This window comes from Lithobates pipiens, unplaced genomic scaffold, assembly GCF_037356315.1.
Source record: "Lithobates pipiens isolate NorthernLeopardFrog02 unplaced genomic scaffold, aLitPip1_a1.2 Scaffold_30, whole genome shotgun sequence".
Lineage (NCBI taxonomy): Eukaryota > Metazoa > Chordata > Amphibia > Anura > Ranidae > Lithobates > Lithobates pipiens.
Window position 1 is genome coordinate 52237317 of NW_027507791.1, and position 10972 is coordinate 52248288.

The 10972-nt window shown below is 44.1% G+C and overlaps 1 protein-coding gene, 1 long non-coding RNA gene and 1 pseudogene across 2 annotated transcripts in view; 2 read left to right on the top strand and 1 right to left on the bottom strand.

Annotated features, from left to right (window-relative positions):
- The window catches only part of LOC143942819 (uncharacterized), a 151566-nt gene that overhangs the window by 43100 nt on the left and 97494 nt on the right, over window positions 1-10972 (top strand). The gene's annotated exons all lie outside the window — the stretch shown is intronic.
- LOC143942815 (extracellular matrix protein 1-like) overlaps window positions 1-10972 on the bottom strand; it is a 40755-nt gene that overhangs the window by 24335 nt on the left and 5448 nt on the right. The gene's annotated exons all lie outside the window — the stretch shown is intronic.
- Window positions 10380-10495, top strand: LOC143950486 (U6 spliceosomal RNA; annotated as a pseudogene).

Here is a 10972-nt window from a genome sequence, read left to right on the forward strand (position 1 = left end):
TCATCTCTATTGTTCATGTTATCTTCATCTCTATTGTTCATGTTATCTTCATCTCTATTGTTCATGTTATCTTCAATCTCGTTACTGTTATCTCTATCGTTACTGTTATCTCTATCGTTACTGTTATCTCTATCGTTACTGTTATCTCTATCGTTACTGTTATCTCTATCGTTACTGTTATCTCTATCGTTACTGTTATCTCTATCGTTACTGTTATCTCTATCGTTACTGTTATCTCTATCGTTACTGTTATCTCTATCGTTACTGTTATCTCTATCGTTACTGTTATCTCTATCGTTACTGTTATCTCTATCGTTAACATTAACGATAGAGATAACATTATCTCTATTGTTAGAGATAACATTAATGATAGAGATAACAATAGAGATAGAGATAACATGAACAATAGAGATGGAGATAACATTAACGACAGAGATAATGTTATCTCCATCTCTATTGTTCATGTTATCTGTGTCGTTACTGTTATCTTTATCGCTGTCGTTACTGTTTTCTCTATCGCTGTCGTTACTGTTTTCTCTATCGCTGTCGTTACTGTTTTCTCTATCGCTGTCGTTACTGTTTTCTCTATCGCTGTCGTTACTGTTTTCTCTATCGCTGTCGTTACTGTTTTCTCTATCGCTGTCGTTACTGTTTTCTCTATCGCTGTCGTTACTGTTTTCTCTATCGCTGTCGTTACTGTTTTCTCTATCGCTGTCGTTACTGTTTTCTCTATCGCTGTCGTTACTGTTTTCTCTATCGCTGTCGTTACTGTTTTCTCTATCGCTGTCGTTACTGTTTTCTCTATCGCTGTCGTTACTGTTTTCTCTATCGCTGTCGTTACTGTTTTCTCTATCGCTGTCGTTACTGTTTTCTCTATCGCTGTCGTTACTGTTTTCTCTATCGCTGTCGTTACTGTTTTCTCTATCGCTGTCGTTACTGTTTTCTCTATCGCTGTCGTTACTGTTTTCTCTATCGCTGTCGTTCATGTTATCTCTATCATTAGAGATAACATTAACGATAGAGATAACAATAGCATATACAAACTCACACACATCTATCATAATTGAATTGCACAAATCGGCCACAAACTTCCTCTTCTCGGGGTCCCCTGCCAGCACTCCTGGCCCCTCCTCTTCAGTCCTTGCATGCTCACTCCCGAGCCCCTGGCTTTTATGGACAGTACTGGGGGCTAATAGTTCCCAGTGCCCCATCAAAACCAGGAAGTGAGGGAAGAGAAGAGCTGGCGATGTGCACAGCTCTGGATCTAATGAGGGCTCAGATAAGTAAATGCGGGGGGCGGGGGGGTGGGGGTTGCTGATGCCAAAACATTTGCTTTAATGCAAGGAATGGATAAAGGTAAAACAGGTTTAGGCTTTTGAATCACTTTAAACTTTCTTTCTGAGAACCCTACACCAACAGTAGACCAAAAAGAAGTAAAAAACCCTTCTAAAGTATGCTCCCAAATTCAACATGGATGAAAAACAAATGAATTCTTTAGCTAAAAAAAAAAAAAAAAAAATCAGTTGGATGCTCCCTATATCAATATTCTACAGTGTTATTTCTTTTCAATTACCTTTTTTTTGGCATTACAAACATATACAATTCTCAGGGGTGAATGGGGCCTAACAGACCAGTGGCCAGGTTGTTAGCACTTCCGCCTGGCAGCAACCATGGCACTACCTGCCTGAGATGTGCATGTTCTCATTGTGCAGGTTTCCTCTGGGTACACCTGTTTCCTCCCATACTCCAAAGACATGCTGGTAGGTTAATTGGCCCCAATATGTGTAGGTATGAATGCGAGTTGGGGACCTTAGACTGTAAGCTTCTTGAGGGCAGAGACGGATGTGAGGATAGATGGATATATACACACTATATTACCAAAAGTATTGGGACACCTGCCTTTACACGCACATGAATTTTAAGGGCGACCCAGTGTTTACTAGACACTTTTATAAAGACTTGCTGCTACAAAGACTTAGAAATACACTGTATGTACAGTTACGTAGTTTCCAGATGTGTATAGGTTTATAATTTTTTATTTTAAGTTCTTTGCTGTGTTTTATCCTTTGTATATTTCTAATTACGTTTAATTAGTATGTAGCACCGTGGTCCTCTGAGATACAACATTTCATTCTACGTTATGTCCTCACGTGTAGAAGAATGACAATAAAGCTTGACTTGACTTAGTCCGTAGGGTTCAAGATTGAATTGGCCCATCCTTTGCAGCTATAACAGCATCAACTATTCCGGGAAGGTTGTCCACAAGTTTCTCCGCTCCAAACGCACTCACCCATATCTTTATAGACCTTGCTTTGCGCACTGGTGTGCAGTCATGTTGGAACAGAAAGGGGCCAGCCCCAAAATGCCATGAAATTGTCCAAAATGTCTTGGTATGCTGACACTTTAAGCCCTTGTACACACGGTCGGACATTCCGACAACCAAATCCGTCGGATTTTGTCCAAAGCTGTTGTATACACACGGTCGGACAAAGTTGTCGGAAAATCCGATCGTTCAGAACGTGATGACGTTATTTTGTTACGACGGGACTACGTTCAGACTAGTAGCCAATAGCTTTGGTGTAGGAATTTGATCTGAGCATGCGTGGCACTTTGTCCGATCGGAATTCTCTACACATGATCGGACAAGGTCCGATCGGATCATGTTGTCGGAAAATTTTACCGACAAGTTGGAAAACTTGGTCTGTCGGATACTCCGATGGAAACAGTCCGATGGAGACCACACACAGTCAGAATATCCAACAAAACGGTCCGATCGGACACATTCTGTCGGAATCTCCAACCGTGTGTACAAGGGCTAAGGGTTCCTTTTACTGGAACTAAGGGGCATGATTTGGACCAGTCCACATCAGTGCTTGATGCGCTTCTGGAAGAATGGTCAAACATTCCCATAGACACTCATAAACCTTGCGGACGGCCTTCCCAGAAGAGTTGAAGCTGTTAAAGCTGCAAAGGGTGGGCCAACTCAACATTGAACCCTACGAACTAAGACTGGGATGCCATTAAAGTTAATGTGTGTGTAAAGGCAGGTGTCCCAATACTTTTGGTTATATAGTGTATGTGTAAAGCGCTGCTTAAATTGACAGCGCTACACAAGTACCTGTAATAAATAAAATAAATCCTTCCCCAGTCTGTTCAAAACACCAGTAACAAACTTTTGCAGTTGGGTTTTAAACTGTAGTTAAACCCAAACAATGACATCAGAGAGAAAAGTTGTCATGTCAAATTTTAGGTATATCTGCCCAGAGAAAGAGAAAACCCCTCCAAATATACCATGTTAAGCTAAAAAAATAAATAAAAAAAACCCTGAAGGATCAGGAGGCTCTCATCAGAAAGCAATCAGATCTACCAGAGGCTAGGGCAGGGGTAGGGAACCTTTTTGGCTGAGAGAGCCATGAACGCCACATATTAAAATGTAATTTTGCAAGAGCCATACAATATGTTTAAAACTATATATATATATTTTTTTTTTTAATCGATTAATCGACTAATTTCATTTATAACTAATATCCACCTCATCTCCCCCACTGTAATATCCACATCTCCCCTACGATTGTCTGCTTGCTTACCACTACACAGGCAGGCAGATCCACGAGCAGTTGAGGCGGGTGATGATGACGTCAGCTCGCTGCTCACCTAGGCCGCTGCCGGATGTACCAAGATGGCCACCGCTCCGGAGCTAGGCTGAAGCTGCGGCCTTTCCTATGGGCTCAATCCATGGATCGCACACCACGCAATCCGCGGATTGAGAGGTGAGAGCCAGATGCAGCCATCAAAAGAGCCACATCTGGCTCAAGAGCCATAGGTCCCCTTCCCCTGGGCTAAGATGTCAGAGACCCGAATTGCTAGATGTCAGAGACCCGAATTGCTGCTTTGATTCAGGAGATGAGTTCTTTCAGAAAAATCTTTCCTTGCTCCCATTTGGTGTAATAAAAGTACAAAGGGAAGCGTTATATCTGTTTGACAAGTGAAGAGAATCTGATTGCGTCAGAATTTTAGAGATGTCCTGTGGTATCTCAAAGTGTCCTCCTAGTTCTTTTCTTGGACTACAGAATGATAAACCTTTATGTTGTAGAGATCTGAGGATGGGAGTAAATTGACCCTTGTGTTTGTAAGATGCACTGGCTGCTATAGGCAACGCAGACATTTCTCCTTTCCATCAGTGGTGGAAACCTTTGGTCCTCTAGACCAGTGGTTCTCAACCCGGTCATCAAGTACCCCCAACAGGCCATGTTCGCAGGTTTGCCTTTATCTTGCACAGGTGCTTTAAATCAGTCAATGGCTTTGTATTTTGGGCAGCTATTTTTTCCAAGCGAAATTCCCAAAACATGGCCTGTTGTGGGTACTTGAGGACAGGGTTGAGAACCACTGCTCTAGACCAAAGGGTAGCTGGAAATCCAGAATGGTCCTCTCAAGTCACTAAGGGCTTTCCCACATCTGAAATAAAAATTGTGTATATGGCTAATTGCCAAATCATATATTGGATAGCAGTAGGTGGTTGCCATGGACAGTTCTTTGGAATGAGAAGCCCAGAGTTTCCCCAGACACCCACAACATTCCAGAGCTGGCCTCTGCTGTTTTCCGACCATTGTACAGCGGCACGTGGTGTTGTTTTTCATCTGCACATGGCCATACAACTGTCCAGAGTCTCTGTTCAGCAGTTCTGTTCGTATGTTCGTGATGTGCTTGGTACAGGAAAGTCTGTCTGTGATCGAAACATCAAAGCATCTAGGTGTAATGTTTGTGACATATTCTAGATATTCAACTACAGGGCTTAAGGCAGGGGTAGGGAGCCTCGGCTCTCCAGCTGTTTTGAAACTACAATTATAGTGCACTTTGCTATATTCGCATGCCATTGAAAAAAATTATTTATGATTTTCTGCAAAAATAGCGATGATTTTATTGATGCTTTATAATTAGTGTAGTAAGGTTATAAAAGATTTCCACTCATCCTGAGCTGGTGACAAGGTTGTACGGATAGGAAATGATAATGTCTCTCCAACAAGGACACACAGCAACAAAATGATTTGAGCCATACAGTGCTAGAATTTTGTTCGAAAATGATACATTGTCAAACACACACAAAACTCATAATGGAACCCAGGACACGGTCACCCCTGTCTATTCCTCATACACAGAACAGCCTCCTCCTAGGCTGTCCACCTAAATTATGCCCACTTCTTGATGGTTCTTCTCAATTTGCACCCACTGTGTGGGCAGTCCCATCCCACCCCTAAATTTGTGGGAACCCATTCATGGAAACAATCCCCTTGGCAATATTCTTTTAGTTACTGTGCATGCTCAGTAACTCAATTAGAGGTGATGCTGAAACCTTGAGACAGACCGCATAGATGTGGGACTGTCTCGGCAAATCCAGGAGAGTTGGCATTCATGCTAGGATATGTTGCCTGATAGCCTAACAGCCGCTACCACCACCTGCTGTCCAATTGAAGTCCAGAAGGTAATCCAGAATATCACCATGGTCATGGTGTATGGCATTATCAAGCATTCACCCCACCCTTGGTCTCCTATTGGTGCTCTGTAATTTTTGTATCTCCTCATTTCGTGTCCTGGAGACCCCTGTCTCCTCATTTCGTGTCCTGGAGACCCCTGTCTCCTCATTTCGTGTCCTGGAGACCCCTGTCTCCTCATTTCCTGTCCTGGTGACCCCTGTCTCCTCATTTCGTGTCCTGGAGACCCCGTCTTCTCATTTCGTGTCCTGGAGACCCCTGTCTCCTCACTTCGTGTCCTGGTGACCCCTGTCTCCTCACTTCGTGTCCTGGAGACCCCTGTCTCCTCACTTCGTGTCCTGGAGACCCCTGTCTCCTCACTTCGTGTCCTGGAGACCCCCGTCTCCTCATTTCGTGTCCTGGTGACCCCCGTCTCCTCATTTCGTGTCCTGGTGACCCCCGTCTCCTCATTTCGTGTCCTGGTGACCCCCGTCTCCTCATTTCGTGTCCTGGTGACCCTCGTCTCCTCATTTCGTGTCCAGCCAAGAACCACTATGCCCATTTCACAAGCTGTAAACCAACGTACGCCTTTCCTTCTAATTTCAGTAGCTAACGCGTATTCTTGCACCGTCTTCATGATGAGACATTTTAGCTTATGTGCAGGACATAATGTAATCCATCTAATGTGAGCCATCTAAAGAGGGATCACAGGCAATTGTACACTGTAAAAATTCAAAATTTTACATTACCCAACTAAGTAGAGTCTCACTCATAAAAGATGCTGCCGATGACAGGATTGGCATGGTGACATGGGCCTTATTCTGCTTCTCTTACGGCTCTAGGTTCTGGGCTTGAATCTGACCACCAGGGACCCTATCTGCATGGAGTTTGTAGGCCTTCCCCATATCTGTGTGTTTAACTTGGGTGCTCTAGTTTCATTATCCAAAACTACATTGGTTGGGTATTTTGCTTCCTCCCACATTTGCTCTAGTATGTGTAAAGTACTTAGCAACCAAGTGAGACAGCCAAAACATACACAGATGCAGTGAAACGGTGACATAAATTATCTCCATATAAAAACTTAATCTCCATTCTTATTTTAATATATGGTTATATTACGCTCAATACTGGGTGTGTGATAATAATGCAATAGCATTAATGATTTTTCCAACAATATCAGACGGGGATAACCTAAAATAACCGACACGGATACAAAATGTAATTGTTGCGCTGGTTATGTAACCACAGCTTGTCCTGAAGTCTAAATTAAAGTTTCTGTCTAGCCCATTATAAATTGCGTTGGTTGCGATGGAGGCGCACACCTATACTTTAAAACAAGAACATATAAAATGCCAGGTCTGATTAACATGTCTGTGGGCTAATTCCAAAGGTCTTAAACCATTTCCTACAAATGAGGGGAGCGGGTTGCTAAGAAAAATTGAAAATTTTGATATGCGAGATCCTCTATGGAGCAGATGCAAGACCTGGACTTCCAGTTAGGGGTAGTGATGCCAATTGTCCCATACAATGCACCCAATGTGGCAATGTAATATAAAGGGGATGTGACTAATGCCACAACATAAATTCCTTTTGGTAGACATTTTTGTCCAGCATACACAATTCTTGTAATTCACTTGCATCACTAGATCAATCTCTAGACCAGCCTGTCTCAACCTGTTCAACACAGAGGAACCCTTGAAATAGTTCTCCGGTCTCAGGGAACCCCATCTAAAAATTAGAAATCTACAACTCATGATACATTAGTGTGATGGTCAGTGGGAAGAATGGTCCTTACACTTGTGGTCATTGGGAAGAATTACCTCCTTACAGATAGTTAAAAAGATTAATGGTGTGAGTGGGAACTTATCTGAGAGGCAGAAATTGTTCAATCCTGAAGGAACCCCTAGCAAACTCTGGAGGAACCCTAGGGTTGCACGGAACCCTGGTTGAGAATCGCTGCTCTAGACTATGAGGTGCACTTTGATCTCAAGGCTATGAGGTGCTTAGACCTTCCTTGACCTTGGTCTCAATTACAACGAAGATGGCCATGGTCTTGGATTAGGTTATGCGTCTACCGTAAAAGGAATGACCACTTCGTCAAAGCATAATATAATATTATATTTCTTTTGGTAGACATTTTTGTCTAGCACACACAACCATAGCCAGGGTGACACAACTTTACTGTACTGGGTTAAGGCATTAAAGTGTCACATCTTGCTGATTAGACAATGAAGAACTCAAGAGGCAGCAACCCCCTGCATGGTACACATAGGGGCAACAAATGCATATTTTGCTGTAGTACAGGGGTCTCAAACTGGTGGCCCTCCAGCTGTTACAAAACTACAAGTCCCATGAGCCATTGCTAGGTTGACAGTTACAAGCATGACTCCTACAGGCAGAGGCATGATGGGACTTGTAGTTTCACAACAGCTGGAGGGCCACCAGTTTGAGATCCCTGCTGTAGTATATGGTAAGTGTCTCTGACAGATCTATATAGAACTTTGGTTCCACTGCTGACGGTGCTCAGTGAGGACTGGCACAGACACAGAAAAACCTTTATTAGCCTGCCATTCTTCATCTTCTGGTTGGCTTCTTATTTTAGATACTTAGGACAGGGGATGTCTGACTTCTCTCCAACTTTCTGATCATACTTGGTCTGGGTGAGTGGCTCACAAAATATAAAAGCCAGGCAGCTGGCATTTTCAAGAGCAGGTCAACATATTTCCTTCCCATCAGGTTGACACTTAATATTAACCCAGCACCACGCATGGTGTTGTCCAGTCCGTTCACAGGGTTTTGCATGCTCTAGTGAAGACCACTTCCATTTGGCTTCATTTGCTACAAGAGATTTAGCATTTATAAAGGACAAGCCTAACCAAAAGTAGTAGTCTAGTTATAGATGGAACTTGGTAGGTTGAGTTGACCCCTGGATTCTTAGATAATTATTCTTGTTAAAGCGGAGGTCCACCCTAAAGTGGACCTTCCGCTCATTGGAATCCTCCCCCCCCCCTCCGGCGCCACAATTGGCACCTTTCAGGGGGGAGGGGGGTGCAGGTACCTGTACAGTACAGGTATCTGCACCCACTTCCTGGATAGCTCTCTGCGGAAAGGGGCGTAGATTACGCCCCTTTCCGAAAGTCCCCCGCTGCCTGCTGGGAAACACACAGATCCCAGAGGCAGCGGGTCCATCCTCATTGCGCATCGCGACTCGCGCATGCGCAGTAGGGAACCGGGAAATGAAGCCGAAAGGCTCCACTTCCTGATTCCCATACCCAAGATGCCAGCGGCAGCACCCGAGAGACGATCGAGAGATTGGCTTCGGGTGACGACATCTCGGGCGCGCTGGACAGGTAAGTGTCACTATTTTAAAAGTCAGCAGCTGCAGTATTTGTAGCTGCTGGCTTTAAAAAAAAAAAAAAAAAAAAAAAAAAAACGCGCACTCCCAGCGGACTCCCGCTTTAACCTGGGAGTTGTGTGTTCCCCCACCTTTTTGTGTTGCAGCTCCTCCTGTTACATCCTCTAGGGCAGGGGGTCCCTAAACTTTCTTTAAAAAAAAAAAAAAGGCTGGTTTATTATCTTTGAGACTTTAGGGAGGTCTAGACTGTGGCCAGGGGAATTGTTTTTGGCATCAGTGGGCATAAACATCAACACATTTGCGGTCAGGGGGAGGAATGGCGCCCCGTCGTTGGTGTCAGGGGGAGGAATGGCGCCCCGTCGTTGGTGTCAGGGGGAGGAATGGCGCCCCAATGGGCATTTGCTCACCTTTATCCTGCCTTAGTGTTGCAATTTGGAGTTGAACCCTGCTCTAGGATATAAAATCCACCAGGGATGGTGAGAACCCCTCATTATGGCAACAGAAAGTGTGTAGACCTGGGAACACTCAAGCATCTAACACTAATATTCATACAGTTTTATCCAACTCTTGGCGATTTCATGGCCCAGCTCGCTGGGCACTATGACTAATAAGAGCCTTTTCCATGGAACTTGCTTGACAAATTTTTACAAGGTAGGCCACCATGTCTTTCCTTAACACCTCCATTTACACGGGCCTGGGACCGGCATGTGGAATGCAGGTCCCAGGCTTTTTCTACACACATACTGGGGCTAATTTAGTTAGGAGACAATTAACCTACCAGCATGTCTTTGGAATGTGGGAGGAAACCGGAGTACACAAGCACAAGGAGAACATGCAAACTCCACACAGGAGTAGCAAGACTTAAACAGCAAAAAGTTTCTGTACTCCAATTTCAAGCATATAATAATCATATTGGGGGTCGAATGCCAAAAAATATATATATAAAATATTTTACAGAGTGTATAAAAATATATAGCAATTTGGGTCCAAAAAGTTTCAGCTGTCACCAATGCAACTTCAGTACATGGATATCTGTTTGGTTTGTCACTCACACAGGTACAGAACTGATATAATTAAGCTCCCCGTGTTGTATCTCATGTATTTTGTTCAATTTGGTATTTTTTTTGGGGGGGGGAGGGGCACCTGATTACAATCTTTACATGCTGGTTCTGCCCACCCTCTAAAACTTTGTGTTTTCCCCATTGTGCACCTCCAGCTGTGCCGGTGTTCTGCCGAGAACTGTCCCCCCATCGGATAGTGTCCGCCTCATACTGCGCAGGTGCAGCTCGGAGGACAAGGAGACGCCGTAAGTCTCTGAAGATGAACGCCGCCTGTGCACTTGATAGTACCTTCTGCCCCAAGTCCAGGTTCAAGCCCCACCATGCAAGTGGACATACGGTAGATGATGTAAAACAGCACTTAGTAACAGGGCCCCTCAGGGTCTCGCTTCGCTCTGCAATTTTTTAATCTAACTATGTCCACTTGGATGGTGGGGCTTGAACCTGGACTCAGTGCGCAGGCGCCATTCATCTTCAGAGACTTTTGGCGTCTCCTTTGTCCTTGGCCCATATTGGCTGAACGGACATATACTTAAAGTGGATCGATACAGAGAAGATTAGCATGGCCCCTGCGCAAGGATGACACGCTTAATCGCGAAGCGAAAAAAAGATCCCCATGAAGAAGTCACGTGGTCTGACGTAACGCGTAGGGAGTGGCCGTAGGACGTACCGGAAGTACAGTAGGACTGGCGGAAGACGCCACCATTTTATCTTCTCTTGCTGTGTGTTTCTTTTAAAATGTGAGAGTCCGATTATGCTTTTTACATCAATAAATTGATTATTTTTAATATACTATACCATTGGAGCCTCCTCTCTCTCTCTCTCTCTCTCTCTCTCCCCCCCCCCCTCTTTTTTTGAGCCATTCACCACGGATTATATCGTTTGGGTTATTATAAATACATGAACTACTAATGGCCCTCTAGTGGCCGGATATAGAAATCATCTCCAATCTGGCACAGTAAAGGATCCCTCTGGTGGCTGAATATGAGGAGTGAAGTGGGATACCCCCTGTTTTTGTGATGAGCCTGGTTTTCTCTTTTTTAAGGTGAGAGTTCTGAGAGCCCTTACTTCTGGGATTTTATATCACCGTC